This window comes from Bombus pyrosoma, linkage group LG9 (assembly GCF_014825855.1).
Source record: "Bombus pyrosoma isolate SC7728 linkage group LG9, ASM1482585v1, whole genome shotgun sequence".
Classification (NCBI taxonomy): Eukaryota; Metazoa; Arthropoda; class Insecta; order Hymenoptera; family Apidae; genus Bombus; species Bombus pyrosoma.
This window is the reverse complement of record NC_057778.1, coordinates 9,832,425-9,853,410: the sequence shown is the minus strand read 5'-3', so window position 1 is coordinate 9,853,410 and position 20,986 is coordinate 9,832,425. Positions and strand designations below refer to the sequence as shown.

Below are 20,986 nucleotides of genomic sequence, written 5' to 3'. Positions count from 1 at the left end.
ACGCGTCATCGGCGTAACAAAAGGATCAGCTGGTTTAAAACAATCGACAAATTGTCCACCGGTTTAATCGTATTAAGGATAATGGCGCATAATCAGCCGAGCCGTGAGCGAACCGCGAGAACGAACATGTGCGGTCGCCTTTCGTTCCACACACCTGATTTCACCCTGTCAGTTAGTGCGAATGTTTTTTCAGGCAGGGGTGAATTTGATCGAGAAAAAGTGGATTAGTATGGTATGAGGTCCGAAGGCCAGGCGAGAATTATGCACTGGTTAAGGTGGCGGAGGGTGGATTTTCTGCAATCTGTTTGACGAGTTTATCGTTAGGGTGGCTGCTTCGAGTGAATAGGCTGTTTACGGATTAGCATTTCTGGTGTTTCGCGAGCTGTCGGATTTTTTGGCCAGGCGATCGTAGGAAATTTCCGAAAGCGAAGATCGCCTGTAGAAAATTATTGTTTTAAAGTCGATGGTTATGAGCCTAAGTTTTGTAATTGCGAAGGGATGTGGGAGGGGGATGGAAGTGGGAGAAAAGAAGAGAAAAGTAGAAGTGGGAAGTAGTTAAACGAGTATATTTGTAATTGCGCGAAGGGTGAGAATTTGTAACGTTTAATAAATTCGAAGATTTGTTGGAATCTGGCAAATTTTTTCTCCGAGCTACCACGAATTGATAAAATGTAGCTGCATAAGGAGCGAGAAATGAAAAATCCTTTAAAAAATTGACCAGTGCGATGCAAACAGCAAATTCCTCGACTAACATCAAAAATGGAATAGAATTTATCAGATTTTACTACTAAATCAAATTTCGGATTCTCTGCTATTTTCTATGTTCGAACAAGATTTAATTATACGAATTAACGATTTAGTTACATCCATCACATTTTCAACTACAAATAACAAACTCTTCGAATGGCGGAGAAAAATTTCATCGAATTCGTAATCAGTGATGACAAACGATTCATCGAAGCTTTTTCCATCTTCAAAAGGCTAGTGTCAAACTTGATAAAATTGATAAAATTTAGCCGCGTAAGGAGCGAGAAATGAAAAATCCTTTAAAAAATTGACCAGTGCGATGCAACGTAACATCAAATTATTTGTCCAGCATCAAAGATTGAATAGAATTTATCGGATTTTCATTTCTAAATCAAATTTCGGATTCTCTGCTATTTCCTATGTTCGAACAAGATTTAATTATACGAATTAACGATTTAGTTACATCCATTACATTTTCAACTACAAATAACAAACTCTTCGAATGGCGGAGAAAAATTTCATCGAATTCGTAATCAGCGATGACAAGCATTTCACTTTTTCATTTTCAAAAGGCTAGTGCCAAACTTAAAAACTACCTTTTGTTTCTCGAACAACCTCTACAAAGGAATAAATCGAGCAAGCTGCATCGTACTCGAACATTTTCGAACGCTATAAAGCTATCGCTACGCGGATCCTTCCATCAAGCATCGAATCGATCGCGTCGTTTGGCTCTTGCTCATTGTGATCCGCTGGAGTGACCATCGACGTAATGATCGCTGACCATGGTCATCCCTCGATTATCCTCGTGCAAATCCACGCGCTATACCGACAGGCACGTCTCGCCACGACAACGCCATTTGCAGACGACCACGTATTTCATATGCGCGTTTCGAAATCGATTCGTTCAACGTCTCATTCTTTCAACGAGACGATTGTTTCTTATTTCTAGATTTCGATACGATATTGACAATGTTCGATCAACGGGAGGTCGAAATTTTGAACGGTCGGTTAGTTCGCGGTTTGCGTGGTCGGTAGAATTTTAATAGCTTTTTAATGGCAATTAAAATATTCTCAAATTCGATTAATTTACATTGCAACAAAGAATCTTGTAGGTTTGAAAGAGACAAATTTCCGAGATAATCATCAAGTGAATCATCGACTGAAGATGTCGAATCTCTTATATTAAATGTATATATTGCTTTTATAACAAACAGCGAAAAATGTTATTATTAGTTACAATTCAACGTTTAATTAGTTTTATAAGCAACTCACCGAGAAGAAAACAGCATAGGAACGCGAAATACGCTATTAAGATTTTTTAGAAAATCGTTACGTATATTATGTGTTGTATAAAACATTTCGAAATGTTATTCTCGATGAAAGAAGGCATAGTTGAGATTATATTGTTATTTCAAGTAATTAGAAATTTTCCCTATCGCGGTTCTTCAACGGCACTGTGTCCTCCGAAGAACATAAAACGATCGTATGATCGGTAAATTTGAAACGATTCGAAGATTGGATGCAATTTTCTGGAAAATCTATAGGGTTAACGAGATCTTCGAGGCTGTTTGCGCAGTTCCTTACGCGGCTAAAGGACGATCGATCGCAATTTGCCAGTTAACCTGATTGCCTCGAGTAACCATTTCCGTAATTGTAGCGGACCACGGTCATCTCTTGATCATTGTCTCGTAAATCCACACTCCGCGCTGTCCGGCACGTCGCGAGCGCAACCGATCGAATTGTTTGCGTGATTCCTGCGTTCCGTTGCGCTTTTGTAAAATATTCGTTTCAGCAAACCCCGAAAAGAATTTTCTCATTTCCCATGCCTATCTTACCACTTGGACTCGAACATTCGCGAGAAAAAGTTGCTGAAAATTTCAACGTACGCACCGCGAGTTACGTCTGACGAAGACGTCGTTCTACTTGCACCGCAACTGTTTCCTTTATGATTTTACAATAATCGGCGAGAAAAACGAGAAGCTTATAGCGTACCAGTCATTCAGCTATGCGATACGTCACGCAAAGTACTCGGAATTTCGTCCATCTTTCGCGCAATTTCTCTAACCATCGACCGATACGAAAGGATGCGTTATCGCGTAACAGGCACGTCCACTCGATCCCTGGACGTGGTGAAATCTATTATCGTGGTGAAGTGACCAGGACGTCAGAGATGCTTGATGGATGAGCGGTGATTAATTATACAACGTCCACCCCCTTCGTCCTCCCTGTAACCGCTGGTCCGTCCTCGGGTTTTCCCGATGGTAAACACTCGCTGGACGATCCTTCGTTCACGTTGTCTCTTCTCGGGCCAAGAACTACCACCGTCGTCGGACGACGGTCGTTCGAATTGACGTATTAATTTTCTAAAGTGGATACACGCGGAGGCGTATATTCGCTCGGCCATACCGGGAATCGATCGAGAAACCTCGTTAATTTCGATAATGGAGACCGTGCGCCGGATTTTTCTTCATTTTCAAACTTCTTAGAACCGTTCGTTCGATTTTTAGTGGATGACAAAGTTCAAGACGAAAGTTCGGAATTTTATGGAACAAGTGGAATGAACGTCTGTGGAACAGGGGAACTTTGTGAAAAATTAAATCGGACGAATGTGAGCGAGAAATAACGAGGCAGTTGGAAAAGTGTATTTTATAGCCATCGATGTAAAAGTATTTCAGCACTGTATAAGTATAAATTACGATTAAAATGCACACATCCGGACGTTACGACACTACGTACATATCGCAATGAGCACGCGTGTAATTTTCTCCTGTACGTCGATGCTGTTTCTATTGAGCTGGTAACTAAGTGATTGCGGATTTTGTCAATACCACCTAATGACAAATTCCGCAATCACTTAGTTGCCAATCCAATAGATCGAAATTTTTTCCCGTCTGCTATATCGCGCACGAATTTTGTTTCGACGCGATCTCGAAGAAGCGCGTCAAAGTTGAAAATTCCCGTTACGATTCGAATAATCGACGCCACGAATAGATCGATTCCCTATTTCGATTAGGATAATAGGGATGGCTGAGTGAGTATAACGCTGATTTTAACAGGTTATAATATATATGTCGGAGAAGAATTCTAGCCGATCGTTATGGGTACCGAGGTGATGATTACAAAAGGTTACAGATAAGGACGGCAGTCGGACAAACGAGAGGTCGATAACAATGAATTTAGGTTCGATACGAATCCATGGCCACGGGAAGACGAATCCGATATGATACACGATCCTGGTGTGACTCGACGTAGGAGTCGTGATGACTCTCCCACTAACTAACTCCATAACTTTCTCGATATCTAACTAACTGCCGGTACAAATGGAACTGTCCTTATATAATCCTCTCCCCACCTCTCGGGTCAATCTTTGTTTTTAAGGAGAGCTGCATAATTATTCCATATCTTTGTTGTTACATGTCCATTCCGTGACCGCAGCTACGTTCGGCGACTCATTATGTCCCTTCGAGCCCAAGCCCATCATCATAAACTCTGAGTACACATAATCGGATTAGGGTCTTACAACTATTTCTTATCTTTATTGCTTAAGGGTAGCTACAATGAAAGTCCGGGCTAAGGTTATTGGGAATTTTCCCGATCACTGCAAAAGAAAGGCCCCGATGTCCTTTCACCTCCGACATATATATTTCCAACAATTAAATAACTCCATTATTGGATACAACTGTGTGTATGTTGACTGGCAAACTACGAGCGAGTACAGCCTGAGACTCTTTTCGTGTTGGCGACTGCGTTTTGACTTTCACTGTTGTCGAGATTTGACTCTTACTTAGCCGATATTGCGATCTGACTACTGTCGACTTGACTTTGTTCTCGACTTGGCTATTGTGTTGACTGATTTTGACCGACTCATCGCTCTCGTGTCATTACGGGGGAAATTGTGACTGTGCTAGGTACAAAGAAAACGGATCCGTTGCTCGCAATTTTCATTAGGAAAGCGAAGGCAACGGTCCGTGACGCCATTGATTATGATCTTAGAGGAAGCCTCCTACGTTCACACGAAAATCTGCTTTTACCGCTACGTAATTATCCGCAATTCTTCGTAATTTGTAAGCGAACACAATAAACCTAGGCACTGTTCATTTCTAAAGCAAAACATTTATAGGATTATCGATTCTGTGAAGTTAAAAGGATTATATCAAAAAGATTAACCTCAAAATGTATATGATTTATGGCTAGCCCTTGGATTTATTGAGGGTTTGAATGATGGTACATGGATCGTTGGCAGCCAGACAACGAGGGATGGCGTTCGAATTATTTCACGCGGCGCAACAAATCTCGTTAATCAAAGGAGGAAGAAGAGGAACACCGCTTGTATTCGAAGCTACGAGCCTCGTAATTTTCCATCGGATTTTCCATTCGGAACTCGGCAACGTATTCCGCGAGATATCGCGATAAAAACTTGCGTTCGTTCGTTGGATTGGTACGAGCAGCGTTTCATAAGCGACGATTAATCAAAGTCGCATTTAGTAATTATCAGCCGCGACATTATGCCGGATGCCTCCGATTCGTCGGTGAATTTGCGTTGCGCGGCCGCGAAATCGGACGATTTTGCGCTTCGCGTTCGGTAATTTATGCGCGCTAAGTAAATACGCCGGCCGGGCCGGGTTACCGGTTAAAATAATCCGGAAGTTCCGGTGATTATTCGCCAAGCGAGAAATTCCCGGGGCCGATGATTCGAAACGAACGAACGGGGACGATCGTTAAAAACATGGCTGTTTACATTTAATAAACGACTCCGCCTCTCCCTCTCCACCTTGCCGCCCTCGCCAGTTCCACTGGCTTTTAATCGTGCTCGTTAACGGTAATTATTCCTAATCAATGGCGAGCGTGCCGTTTTAATTCGCCGAATCGTAACGATGTGTGTTTCGGCTAATTTTCAAAGTATCTCGATGCCTCGCGCGAAAGTGTGTCGCTTTTTCTGAATTTTTGATCGACGAGCTGGTCATTAAGACGATTTTCGATTGAATTTTAAAGACTGTTTTGTACAGAGTTATCGGAATTATTCTGGTCGAGTGATCGTTCCGTTTACAGATATCGAAAGGTGATCTGGCATTTTTCAAAGAGGGGGTCCCATAAGACAAAACATAATGTGAATTGTATGCAAAGTTTTAGATGTTTTCGATGTTAGTTACGTTTGAATTAATAATTATAATTGAAACCGATGATTGTAACGCGATTGGAAGATAAGGTCGATATTTACGATGGTTGGGAGTAATTGGCAAGTGTTCGACGCGAAGAAATAACTACTAGCCACTAGCCATGGAATAGCGATGAAATGTCCGATTGATTAAACGAAGATAAAAACTTTCTGCGTAATAATGGAGCCGATATTGGGTAAATTGAGTTAAAAATTCAAGCTGCATATATAAATATCGATAATTTGAAATTACCGACGGCAGATATGAAGCATATAGCAAACGTTCAATATATAAATTTCAATCGTTAAATTAAATTCATACATTCAACGTCTACAAAAAGACACAATTATCAAATTACGATGGAAAAATAATAAAGAGGGGAAAAAGTAAATCTACAAACAAATATAGAAATAAATATTTTCCATTCAATGAAATTAAACTAATTACTTTACCAGGCATCGATATAGCTCATTCTACCATTTCAAAATTTACTATTCGTAGAATGCACGCGTTTAGGGTTACACGAAGAAATAGATTCAATTAAGACATTCACTCGTCGCTTATTCCTTTCTTCGGTCAATGATCCTCAGTTTCAGGATAACCCTTCGTTATATCCTTACATCAACAACGATATAAATATAAATATATTCGGCTATCGCTATGAAAGGGTTATCCCGAAGAAATTCCCGAAGAAATAAACTTGGCAACGTTCGCGAAGCGTGCAACGTTACGAAGCGAAATGTACGTAACGCGGTTGACAACCTGAACACCAGTCACGATGAATTACGAAGAAATAAATTTGACCAGGCCACGATCTATTCGATGTTCATCGCCTGGTGAAAACAATTCAGCAACCGTATCGGAGAAACGAGGAGCTTGCACCCTTTTATCCGGCTGGAAACAAATAACGAGATCATTGCTCGCGTGGAAAATGTCCTGTATGTATATGGCTGTTCGACAAACAGGGGCGATTCGGTGGATTCTGTGCTGTTCGCTCTACTAAATGCTGCTATATTCCTGCTAATTCCCCGGCCAATCCCTTGGGATCCCCCTTTGCGCGTACCTTGCACCCCTTCGGAGACTCATTCGCGATAAACTGGGCCGTATGCGCCCTGTCGACAACTGCATCTTTCTACGCTCTAAATCTTCGATTTCGATCGTATTCGAAAGCAAAAGTCTTTGCCGCGATGGCCGGAGTTGTATAAAACTGATGGCTCGTGTTGATGTTTGTCGAGGATGGATTTAATTGCTGCTTTGGGTGCGTTTGGGCGTTTGGAACTTTACCGTAAGGGAGAGTATGGGTAGGATATAAATTAGCTATGGTTTCTTTGCTTTGTTCTTTGATAAGTTTGATGTTTGTTAGTATACTACTGAACAAACATTTAGAATCATGTTTGCGCTGGTGTCTATATCGGATCTGCCGTTAATTTGATGGCTGATTCGAAATTAGTGCTTCACGTACCAACAGAAACCTCGTATTTTGATAGATTCTTTATTAGAGAATTTTACAAGGCAATGAAAATTTGTAGTCACTCTCGTAGTTGTATTTATACCAAACTTCCTAATTATGCTAATTCTCCGATCAATCCGAATTTTGTTCCAGATTTTCGATAAAGGAACGTTGAAGCGACAAAATTCCAAATTTACTCTTCTAAAGAATTCTAGTCTTTCACGATATACGTATGCAACGATCTCACACGTTTGACCAACAACACGCATAAACTTTTCTTCTGAAAAATTGTACACATCGTTCGAAATACTTGCGGAACGAAGACGCAGCAGATAACGAATGCACATGGCACGTAAAAATTCTGGCGAAAGTTAATTCAGTTGGCAAAAATACTAAAGCAATTGGATCTGTGAAATTTAATCGATCCATGGTACGTATTGATCAGTAACAGCCCCATAATAAGGGGTGTAAGTGCATAGGTCGAAGGGTGCAAGCCGCAACGCGTATAGTTGCCGTTTCATGGGGTGTTTTATTGACGGGTGTCGCGCTGCAGGGGTTCAGCCGCGTTAAACGGCGTGATCTTAAGCCGGATTCCCCATTGAACAGCATCTGCACCCCCGAATTTGTCGCAGGACAGTTTAGGCGGATTCTCGTGCTATGGTGAACAGGTCTATTAGTCGGGCCTTTCCATTCATTGTGCGATTCTTGCTCTTTTAAACGGTCCGCCGACACGTTTCACGCGTGGGAGTGATGTTTGGCTAAGTTTGATTATCGCAACGGTTTCGAACTTAGATCAGACCGTTAGACTCGCCTTAATTGGTAGTTTTCCGAATTTTCCGAGTACGCGAAAGAAGATTCAAAGGATCTTCTTTACGTTTGGAGAAATTTTTAGGAAGATGTTTGACGTCGTTTGAAGACGTTGGTGTATTAAACAGAAATGTTAGAATTTTCTTTTACGAAAGGAAAAATGCTAATGTAGCGTATAGTAAATAGTTTTTATAACAGCAAGCTTTGAAATGTTTGTTTAAAAATATTAATTCACGAGAAGGTTAAGTAATGTTTATAATTAGACAAGCTATTAGAGTAATTAATTAAAATTTGGAGCTCTTCCACCTTTGTCCCTTCCATCTCTTCTATCTTGCTTTCACTTTCTTCTCTTCCTTTTCTTCTTTCTCTTCGTTATCCCTCCCCTTCTCTTCGTGTTTACCCACTTTCTATATTTCTGTATTTTTATTCTCCTTCTTCATTGAGAAACGCCGAAGAAGCGCCTATGCCAGTTTGGTTTTCAGCTACGGAAACAATATCAATAAATAATGAAGAAAGACAATATTATGCAGTCTCGTGTGATACTATCTGTGCAGAAAAACTGCTATTGTACCAAAGGATCAGCGTTCCGGAAAAATTCGTCAGAGCTGGATGCATGTTGAAGGAAGTAAACAAAGCGTAATTCAAGGTACGCCTGGTAAGAATCACAATGTTGCAAATGTAGGCCCTTTTGTTACACGTTTGCCACTGTATTTAGTAGGATGAACCAGGCTTTAGATTTACTCGACCACTGTTGGCAGCTTTATTATTATGCCTTCTTCGTACAGGAGACACACATCTGTCCCACCCTCTATGTTGTATTCTATATAGATTTCCCAAAGATAGGACCTAAATCATCGGGAAATCGCGAGGAAATAAAGAAATATTCTAATGACTAAACAAATACATCTAACGAAGGGGATTTCTCTTCTTCTTAGTTGAAACCGTAGTCTTCACAGGTGATAGCCTCTGTGAGTTTGAAAATAAAATAGTTTATACAGTTTAACGGAATATTAATTAAAGGAAGAAATATTAGACGTACAAACTAATTTAGTATTTTTCGCATACAGCGTAAAACGTTCGTCTACAGAAAAAAGACATTACGATTTTCGAAACAGACAGCAATTTGTATGGTGTTTTTTAAAGGATAGGATAGAAAGCGTAGAACTTTAATTCGAAACAGAATTATAATTACTTAAATATACGAAGCAATTAATTTGTACGTCTGAAATGTTTGCACGAGTGAGAATTCAGCATCCTTCGTCTCAGGGTCAAGATCGTTTCTTTTTGTAAAAGAATAATTAAGAATATTTCAAACGAATATTTGTTTCCAACACGATGTTCCATGAAATCGTCTGGTTTTCACGCACAAAAAGACGCAAGACTCAAAGGATAAATGTTATCAAGACACGGCACGCAGAAGACGGGCTATAAATTTTAGGGAGCTTAATAGCGTCTTGGCGCGGTCTAAGTTCTTATTTTTCCGCTCCAGATTAAAAAAACCTTGAGACAATTCTCTTTTTGAAAGAGAAAAGAAATTCGTAATTCTCCCGATCGCTCGATTTATGGTTTATTTTCCAATCGTAAACCACTCTGGTCGAAGGATAATTATTTTTGGTAGGAATTTAAATCAGAAACCTCGCAACAGTTTATCGATACGATGTGGAACACAATTTTTGTACAAACGAAGATAGACGCTTTCTATATTGGATATCACAAATTTTTCGAATGCAGAGTTCACGGAAATGTTCGAAGAAGCGATAGCAACGACGAAGGAATATGTGGTTGATAAGAAATCGTGGGCCGCGCCATTCCGGGCAACTGTCGAAGAAAGAAGATGAGAGAAAATGGAAGGCGGTGACCCGTGAGATGGAATTTTACAGCAAATGGAATATTCCTCGATATTGGTTTACATTTTACTTTTGTATCTATAATAATACTTCGTTTTAATCTCGAATACAGTTTTAATCTGCAGCACTTTATTCGCCGATCTATTCGCTTCAATCGTTAAATAATAATTTTAGAAGTAAATTTTCCTAAAGAGATTGTTTTCGATCAATCTACAACGAGCAATAAATAGCAACAAGACATTTTTACGTAAATTGTTACATTTGATCCCCCAACGAGATACGTGGTTCGAATAATACTACAGTGTTGTATTTTGTCTTAAATATACAGCCGAGATCAAAGAGAAAGAACAAAGTAAATATACCAACGATATATTTATTTCGATACCGATTACCAAACTACTCAAATTCATTTCTCAGTTTCTTCTTTCATGTAGAGGTAAACCCACCCTAAGCGAGTTATTATTGTCGCGTACACTTTGATAGCGGTGCTATATAAAATTTTCTTACATTTCGTAAAATTTATGTGACACAGGTAAACCCGAGTTCTCTGATTTCGCTTCACGCAAGAAGATAACGAGGCCAACGATCGAGGAGGCGCGAGTTCATCCCAGAATTCCTAGCGGAATAGTCGTAACGCGACGATACCAGTTCGCACGACGATAGCGCGTGTTTGCACAACGATAAATTGACTTGTACCTGGCGCCCGTCTCCTTAGCCATCCCGTCATCTTGGCCCGCGCGTCTGTGCCAGAAATAAGGCGTTCATTGTTTTCTCGCAACCTCCAGCCACCTCGTATACTGTAATTTAACTTGTTCTATTAGACAAAGGATACGTTTTACGAACCTGTTTGTCTGGTTGCCGTAAAAAGCGTAATCGGGTTAGCAGAATTCAAATATTTAATAAAAATATTTAATAAAAATCTTTCGTTTATTCGATTCCTTCATTCTACCGTTACTTCCATCCCTTAAATACATAGAAAAAAAAAAATGGAATACGATAATTTTCCAATGATCGTGTCATTATACCATCACACTATCCTCTAATTTCTTATCTTATAACGTTAAACAAAAATTAAATTCCACGCATGTAGATCTATGCGTTAATTTCACCATTCTTTCGATCGCAGAATATTATACCACCTGTTATACCATTTTGTCTGCTATAGCGTTCCAACAGCGTGGCCTTGGAAGTTAGAACTGGAGTTTTAACGAACGATCGCGTACACTTACAAAAATCAGTACATCGACGTACTGAGTTCGCGAGAACGTCGATTCCACGGCGATGTTCGTATCACTAGCGGCGTTTCAAAATAAGATCTCTATGTCTAGCACGGCCAGCAGAAAACAAATCTTAACCAACTTCGCTATTTTACATGTTGGACGTGTCTTTCGAACGGCGTTGCCGAAACGCATGGCGCAACAGCGTGTACCAAGAAGAAGAGTCGCGCGTCGAGTCTGCGGTGAAAGCCGCGGTTTTTTCAGGTAAATGGTAAACGCCCCGAGGTACCAACGTGGTACCTTTCCCCAGGTATCGTACGTGGGGACGACGTGGAAACCGGCCGCGATCCGATGTTTGACCCTCGGCCGCTTGGGCAAACAGCGGCACGCTCAGGATTTCGTCGAAAGGGCCCGATAGAAGCTCTTGAGCCGGCGGGCCCTCCACTTCCGTCGCCATCTCCATCACGTCCTTCTTCCTCGAAGAGGCGTAAAAGCCTCGAGTGCCGCCGTTTTTTGGCCCCGCAGTGTTTTCTCTGCTCCTCCGTATTCTTCTTGCGGCGTCGGAGGATCAGGTTTCGTGGCCCTGGCGACCACGGTGAGAATGGAAATGAGGACCACTCTCGTCAACCTTTTCGTAACAACACGGTTTTTCGATGGGTTCTGGGAGCGCTGAGGATCGGTGTTGAGGTTGTATCCTGATACTGGGAAGGTGCACCAGCTTCGGAGTCATTTTCAAGGTAAGTTGCCGAAGAGGAATTAAATTCAGTTAACGCTACGATGTATGTACGCAGGTATAGGTTGGCTAATTTGTATTATTCAGTGTTGCTTTTATAGGACTGCGCTTATGGAAGGAAATTCAATGAAAAATATCGATGTTTCTTTCTTCATTCAGATCGTACGATTTTATGAAGCTCGAAGAAGTTGAAGATATATATATGTAGTATGTATGTGGTAAACAATTTCTTGTCAATTCTGGAGACTTATTTCGTGTGTCTAGTCTGTGTAGCGGGCTTCTCAAGAATTTCTATTACGCTAATAAGTTTCTTATATCTCAGGGAAGAATGTGTCCAAGTTATTAGTCCATCATCGACAGGGACTACACTTGGTCAAATTCGTGTGCTGTTACTACAGTCGACGAGAGCGTACAGACGATAGTTCGCAAGCAATATCAATGGTAATAAGAATATCGATAGAATCGTTGGTTCCAATGTTCCAATGTTCCTGATGTTCCAATTCTGCGGTGCATATAACGCATTTAAAGGCACAATGAGATATAAAATTCGATTATTAAATTCTTTTCATACACGTTGAAGGGTTTGAAATGGAGTAACTGGGAAAATAGAAGATTGAAACGTAACGTGAACGCTATCGATACTCTCGGAGGCGGCACTCGATTCCCCAGGTCAGGAACTTTCTCCTGGCGAAGATCGATTGGCCGATTTGTCGAGAGACACGGAGTTCCGGCACGCTTCCTTTGTTTTACGTAATTTCCGCGCCAATATTAGCACGCTGCGTTCCGTCGGCGTGTTCCGTTCTCTCTCTCTCTCTCTCTCTCTCTCATCGTGTATTGGCTTGTGTGTTCTTCGCAAACAAACCAATCAATGCCGATGCCTTAACTCTCTCTCTCTCTCTTTCTCCCCTTTTCTCTTGTACGCGCGAGCTTTTCTCGTTTCAAAGCAGCCATGAAAAAAGTTTTACTTTATTCTGTGTGTTTCCTTCCTTTTCTCCTTTTGTATCGTTGTTTATATATCGTCGCGTATATACAGTGGCTACAAAAGCTATTTGTACACATTGTATGCTTGCGCACGTATCATTTCGCTTATACACCAGTTATTTAGATCCAACTATAATAAATTTTCTATCGTTTAATAGTACTCTCGCACGATCACGGTAATTGAATACCATGGAAATGAAACGTCGAATTTAAGAAGGAAACGCTTCATTGGGAAATAAATATTTTTCCAAGCCACTGTACGATCAATGCATAGACAAGTGTGCGTATCCAGATTATTCAGCAGCAAAAATGCACGCGAGAGAGTAAAGAGACAGACAACGATTGAAACAAATTATCGAACATTCTACGCAGCACAGCTGTTTTTAAACATTGTTATTCTCTCTATTGCGTGCTCCTTTCCTCTAAGAATTTGAAAGTAATTTCTGTTCGACGAAGGGATATTCCAGTGAACGATTGTATCGTTTGGACGGAAACGAGATCAAATTTATGCCAAATCTACCTACCGCAGCATATTATCAATCGGACGACATCGAACCGAGGAATTTGGTTAAAAAACATCATCGTACGACGCGACGAGCGAGTCAAGACACCGCGAAACGGTTCAAAGGAGGCCAAGGCAGGTGTGTCGGCCATGGGGACACGGAAACGAGCGGAGAAACGACGGAGACAAGCAACGACGAGAGACCAGGAACGTTAAAAGGCTTCGTGGGCGTCTATTTGCGTAGATCCAAGAGATCGGACAAGTGGCCAGGCCTTTGTCGGACTCTCCGTGGGTGGTTCCCTTTTTTTCTCGCCTCCTCTTCGTCCTTTCTACGCGTTTCTCCTATAAACCAGTCCACTCGAGCCACCACCCATCCACCCCCGTTGAGTTAGCGTCAGCCTCGTAAACTGTCGCCCACCCTCTATCGGTTTCGTAGACGTCGTCGTCGTCGTCGTACACTCTTTATCCTTTTCCAGGATTCGTTTGCCTGCTGGTAATCAAGCGGTGGTGGAGGTTACGACGCCATTTTCACGTCGTGACAAGGTGGTGTTTGTTACACAGATGAATCGTGTAATGCTGGTTTTAATCTATCAACCCTTATCTAGGCAGTCTCTAATTATAAATTTGTTTCGCTGTGAATGATCGATAAAAAAGGATCGTTAAACATTCCTTTCGTACAGGTCACTAGGCATTTCGCTATTATCATAGTCCAATGTCCTAAATCGTTTCGAATCTAAATTATCGTGTAAATTATTTAGATCGGAAATCGCTCGTATAATCGCGAATGACGTTGGTATAAGTTAAGTTATCTTCTCAGTTACGAGGGAATAATATAAACTACTGCCCCTAATTATTGGAACAACTTCGATTAACGTCGCTCGAGTAACTTGGAACGAGATCGTTTGAATAATTTATGCTCTAAACGCGTACGATTGTATTCCACGTACGTTAAAGGATGTGTTCGTTCTTGTAACGATAATGACAGACCATTCATTAGCTGTGATAATAAAAAATCAGATGAAATATAAGAAAGAAATACTATGAAATATTTTGTAGAGTAAAGGTATGCAAAGTGGATGTATATTAAAGAGGCACGAGCGAGTATTATATCCTGTACTACTTTTCAAGTAAGTCGTTCGATAGGCACTTTTCCCTCTTTCTATCGACGTCGGATTCCGCGAATAAGGGTTGCACGACTCGCAATCGAGCATCAGGATTCTCCTGATTCCAGAGCATATTTAGAGAGGCCTCCGTTCTATTTGTTGGCTTTAAAAACATCCCCGGCGGTAAGCCGCATTATTTCACCCCCTGGTTCGCTGCATATCGGGCATTAGGAGAATATCGAACGGTGATCGTATGATATTTCAAATTGTATTATTTACTGAAAACGCTAATAAGCTGTCCACGTTGTCTGGATTAGCCATAAAAATATATACGCCGAAGAATAATGTAATAATTGCTCCATCCTGTATCTTTGTTCGAAATTCGTTACAATCAAAATTAATTAACTGGAATTAATTCGCTAAGATTCCGTTTACCTATCATTGCTGTTATTTTCGAAGACGTGAAAGTAACGATACATTTTAGAGAAAATTTTAAAGAATACAAACTGATAGTTGTAAATTTCTAAGTATTAATTTTGTCCAAGTTCGAGATATCGTTCACAGTAGAACTACCATACCAGTCAAATTGACTGGTTTTACAATTTTATTTTAAAATTCCTACTTCATGATGTAATTCCGCAATGATGTAATGAATTTCGCAACGATAACTAAAAGAATAATATAATGAATTTTATTTCGTTTTTTGTGTATTCAAACTGAAAATAATTTTGTATCGAGGCTACTTATACCAATACTAGTCAAAATGATTGGTACTTGTCAAAGTGTAAAAGGGTGCTGCAATCTGTTTATCGAACCCCAATCAACCAGTTTCCTCGTTTTCTACAACTTGTCACACGTTTTTCAAATTTTTACCGCGTATCGTTCCATATGATGATATCAGTTATCAGAAAATTCCGGATCGCTAACACTAGAAATACCACAGCAATCAAAATACGTGTCAACCCTCGTTTAGGAATCCCAGATGGATCAATAATACCAAAAATGTACTGTATAACGTGGAGTTGCTTCTGTAAGAAGGTAATAAATCAATAAATATAAAAATATTCTATCTTTAAAGACCAGTCATTTTCACTGATTTTGGTAGAAATAGCTTCGTGCCAACTATCGGTAGTTCTAGCGTTGAACGCAAGGTCCGTTTCTTATCCGAGATTTCTCTCGTATCAAAGAACCGCGCGTTATCCTCAAAGCGACATCTTTCCTTCTTCCTTTCCTTATTCACGCTTTACGTACTTGCCAGCTTCGTACGTTCACCGCTTATAAACAGGCATCGAGTATTTGCCAAGGAATGGAAAATTGACTCGCGGGCACAAATTCGACGCGTCGAGGGGGCTTGTGCAAGAATTTCGACGCCTTCGAGTGTGTAACAGTGGCTTGTCGAGGGACGAGAGGGTGCATGGGGGTGAACGAAGGTGGCGGCTGGCGAAATCACGTTTCCGGAACGGCGGCTAGACGCGTTCAACGATTTCCGAATGTTTCCCCGGAAATTCTCGCCTCGCTTCCTGGATTCGACACGCTTCCGTTGGTTTGTACATATCGTCGCGCCTCCCTTTGTCGTCCACTGGCGGGGGTGGATTTGCACGCGCCCCCTGACCCCGCGATTCACGCTCGTTTCCGCGTCTGATCGACGACCGAGCACGCTCCCCGACCCTTTGCTCTCTCTCTCCTTGCCTCGTCCAACCGGCTATATAACCTTGTTTGTTGGAGTTTTAGAATTTTCAATCGACTACCCTCGTGCTTTATAAGATTTTTTAGTAGCTTGAACGTTTTCAAGAATAATTTATCGCATATCGTGTACTCTTGCATGTAGTCCGCCTCCAATTAACAAAATTTTCATCGGTGTTCTGGATCAAATCTATTTTGCCAATTGAATCCACGAAAACGTGCACTTTTGTTAGGTCGCCCGAACGAAAAATAACAGGCGACGAAGAGGATCAACGAATTCTCATTATATCAGATTGTCCGAAAAGTTTCTTTCGTTTTATAAGAAAATAATAGACTCACGATTCTTTTTTGTTTTATATCAGTTTATTGAATTATGCACGAACATGATAATAGAAATAGAACGAAATGGATCGTATCTAATTCAATAAAATAATATAAAGCAGAAATTGTTCATCTATTATCGCCTTATGAAACGAAAGAGACCTAATATAAACTCCAATCATATACAGGGTGCGACCGAATAACATGTACCAATCATGTATCTACGCACGAATTACTCGTCTTTCGATAGATTCAGATGCAAGTTTTAAACGGTACATTGAAATTTGTCGTTAAACGCGCGAATATCAGCAGCCTCGTCCGAAATAATCTTCCTACACAACAGAAAGACCGAAACGAATGGAAAGCAAAGAAGGAAGAGCAACGTGGTGGTTCGGCTGAAGGAAAGCTTCAACCCCCGTTTCCCGAGTTAGCCAAATATTATCGTTCTCATCGAGCCATGTTCTGAAAACGATTGCGCCCCGGCGCAGTCACGTAAGAGCGTCATTATCGCAATGTAATGTAGGTCGGTGGCAAACAGACCGCTTTTTTCCATCGATTAATTATCGGTGAAAACTATTCCCGCGGTATCTCCACGATTACTCGATCGTTCGTGGTAAGGTGGTGTGCTGGTTTTTATCTGAAGGGGGTCGAGGACCCATTATCGGCCGCCGCGGAATTGCGAGTAAATACAGCAGCCGATGTTTCGCGACATCTCCATTCGCGAACGCGATCGACGATCCATCGTCGAATTATGAGCAATTTTGTGCGATTTATTTCGGCGACAGAGTTACGCAGTTACGGAAAGAGTTCTGGAGTTTTTGGAAGGTAGGAAAGATCGAGTTGCGTCAGACGGCGATGGTAGGGTGACAAGTTTTCTTACGAAGAAATTCGTTCCAGTTGTTTGCGTATTTCCGTGTATTTCTTATCGTTGTACTTGAAATAAGAAGGAAATTATATCCGAAGCATGTTTTGAATAACAGCAGGTTTTGTTTTCTTGTTTCGACGTTCAACGTTGCAGTAACGTTGAAAGTTAAACATCTAAAGCTTAAATAACGATTCTTTTTGTCAAAAGTTCGAATTCTACGCGCGTATTGCTTCAGTTGATTTCTTCTTATCGTACGCGAAGAAGAAGAAAAAGCCATTGGCTCGAAAAACGAGCGCCGATGGCAACGGTGGCAATCTTCGCAGGTGTTATTTCATTCTTCGAACGAAAAAGAAAAAAAAAAAAGAGAAAAAGAGAAGAAAAAAGTGGAAAAGAAGTTAGATATACGGACAGATAGGTGGATTACCCAACTACACGGTGAGAATCGAACACGCTCGGTTTGTTTGCTTGTCGTTAGCATGAACATACTTTTCGATGTAATGTTGCAGACCAGCGTGCGCGTCGAAACGCGGATCGATAAGCGTTTCGTTAAAATGGGGCAGATTATGGACAACTCGAAACGTTTATTAAGCCGACACGTAATATATGTATATAGTTTTTGCGTACTTGCGTGAAATTTCAAGATACAAAAACGTAAACAGTATGCATATAATACGTAAGAATATATAAAGTATCCTACTTACTTTAACGATTCATATATAAATAACAAATAACAAAAGAAATAACATCCTAATTACTTTAACAAGCGTTAACAATTTTTAACGAGTAGAACGAATCTCTATTTAAGATATAAACTTCCGTAAGAATACGTAGACTGAACCAACGTTTCTCATAAGCTCGCCGATCACTTTGGAAACGATCTTCTTGTCGGCGATACTTTAACCGGTGGAAAAACTCGTGTAAACAGGACACCGTAGGAGCGAATTGAATAACGATCGGGGATGGCCAGTTTTTAGGGTTAATAAGCGAGCAATATACGTATAGAGGGACGTGGGACCAACGAGGAAAAGGGGAGGACACGTCGCTAATTAGTCGTGCAGCGGGTCGCGCAAAATTTGCCAGAGAAATCTGAATGAACGTGCCTTGAATCGTGCTACGCGGTTAATACAAATGTGTATTACCGTGCAAATAAATAAATATTTGGTCATGAGCGGAGCAACTCAAATATGTTCAAGCAATGTCAGCAGCATCTCTGTCGACGCTCTCTTTCTCCCTCTCTTTCCTCCTCCTGTTCCTCTTTCTCCGACGACTGTGCGCACGTACGTGTACGTATGCGCGTATATGAGTACGTGCAGGATCATGTTAATACATATATAGCGTGTGGAAAATAGGTGTATTACGTATACGTGTGTGCACGTATAGGTATAATGTATGCGCGTTGAAAGTACGTGGCCAGTACACGCGTTGACGTTTGTATGCACGCGTATGCGTGGAGAATATGTGTCCAAACACACGTGTGAGCGCGTATATGTGCGTGTGTGTGTGGGTGTAAAATACGTAAGCAGCACGTGTGGGTGTATGTACGTTTGTGTGGTGAGAATATCTAGCTAATACACGTGTGTGATGGCGTGCATATACATACACGATTAAATATACGTATGGGTGTATATATAACGTGTGTGGAAAATATTTACGTGAAAATACGTAGACGCGTGCGTGGAAATATAGGGTAAAAAGGAAACACAACCAGGCACAAACGACGTGTGTATATGTGTTCATTGGCGCCCACAGCTTTGATTTTCCCCGTTTCTCTCCCCTCTCTGCCTTGCTTTTCCACCTCGCTTTTCTCTGCTCATTTCCGCGACGTTTCATTCTCGGTCTGCCTCGTTTTCTACCGTTTTTCCCCCCTTTTGTTTTTCAGAGATTCTTTCTTGTTTCGTTGTCTTTTCCTGGTGAACGTAGTTTTATGTACGCGGTTCCTTTTCTGGCGATTTCGCGCTTAGATTTTTTAGAAGCACGACGCGAGAGTTTCTTTTGGTCGTTGCTTCTCTCTTCAGCATCTATTCTATGCTGTTTATATTTCCCGTTTTCTTCATTTCAATTGCTCATATTCCGCTACATATAGATACTTTTATTATCCGTCCCTTATGCTCCTCTTTCCACTTATTTCATCGCGAACGGTCAATTTATCTAAAATCCCATCCATTCCGTTCATCTCCATCTTTCTGCTCTTCCACCTCCTCCTCCTTTCTTCTCCTCTCCTTCCTTATTCTTTACTTTACCCACAAATTTTTCCACTGCCTGTCTCTCTGCCCCCTCCCTACATCTCTATATACATGTATCTTTCCATTTTCTCCTTCTCCGAGTTTTGCTCAACCTTCTCCTCCTCGTTCGTTCGCGTTCCTCGCTTTTTCTTCGCTCTTGCATCGTGGCACCTCCTCGCCTCTCTTCGTCCACTTTACCTTGGCCCACTCCTCTTCGATTCTTCTCTTCATTTTCTCACTTCAACCACCCCCCATCCAGCAAACCTTCTTTCTCCGCTTCCCTTCCAGGTCCTCTTCCGCTGTTTGCGCGTTCGTACGTGTGCGTCTGCCATTATACCGTCGTTATACACGCCAGCACGTACACAGAGGGAAAGCAGAGTACGCGTATCCGTATCCACGTAGGACGGCCGGCGATAGCGTTCGGGTACAATATGTACTCAGTCTACCCCACGGTTGACTCTTGGTATTTGATTCTTGAATCATTTTGTGTACGAGAGGAGTGGTTAATCGTAGGTTAAATATTTTGGCCGCTCGGAGTGCGACCTGGCGACGACGCCGACGCCGACGCCGACGCCGACACCACTGGACACGCGCGACTTTCTCCACGTGTCTCCCGCGCTTTTAGTGACTTTGTCCTTTTCTTCCAATTAGAATGTGGATTTTTATGTTTCTGATGAGAAACTCATCATCGTCATCATCATGGTGGGACATTTTAAGGCGCAAACGTAAATAGAAAATGCATATAGTATAGCGTAAAAACATAGAAAAATATTCAACGAGGATATTGTAATAAATTTTTAATAAGCGAAACAAATTTCTATTTAAGTTCTATCTCTGTACGTTGCAAATGAAAATAACATATTTCTCTGTTGGTAAAAATATAAATTTGTATAAAAATTCGCGGATTATTCTTACGATTCTTCGTAATCGACTCGATGGGGCAGCGATTTGACGGAAACTGGAAAGCTGTTTTAGGTTTCGGAGATTTCGATTTTGAGCAGTTTGAAAAGCATTCGATCGATCGTTGCTATTACTCGACGAGTATCGATTACTTTTTACGCTTGTCTTTGCTGTACTTTGCGGTGGATATTAATATTTGTTATATTCCTTTTAGTAAATGTTTGGTCAAACACTTATACGATTCTTATTTCACCTGTCGCGGTTTTCAGTGTGTGGTTTTAAAATTAGTTTCCAATTGTTTTAAGAAGAAATATTATTATTTGACGTTTGTGAGTTTCTTTTCTTCGAGAAGTTGACATTATCGTTATATTATTTTATACAAAGATTGATATTTGTTATATTCCTTTGATAGACGTTTGATCAAGAAATTATTAAGTCCCTGTTCCCCTTCC

General features: G+C 41.0%; 1 protein-coding gene and 1 long non-coding RNA gene across 2 annotated transcripts in view; one reads left to right on the top strand and one right to left on the bottom strand.

Annotated features, from left to right (window-relative positions):
- LOC122570806 overlaps window positions 1-10,877 on the top strand; it is an 82,805-nt gene extending 71,928 nt beyond the window's left edge. Inside the window, exon 10 of the transcript XR_006317902.1 lies at window positions 10,540-10,877. The gene's annotated coding sequence lies outside the window, so the exon portion shown is untranslated. The remainder of the gene's footprint in view (window positions 1-10,539) is intronic.
- LOC122570817 overlaps window positions 1-20,986 on the bottom strand; it is a 188,620-nt gene that overhangs the window by 59,193 nt on the left and 108,441 nt on the right. The window lies entirely within an intron of this gene.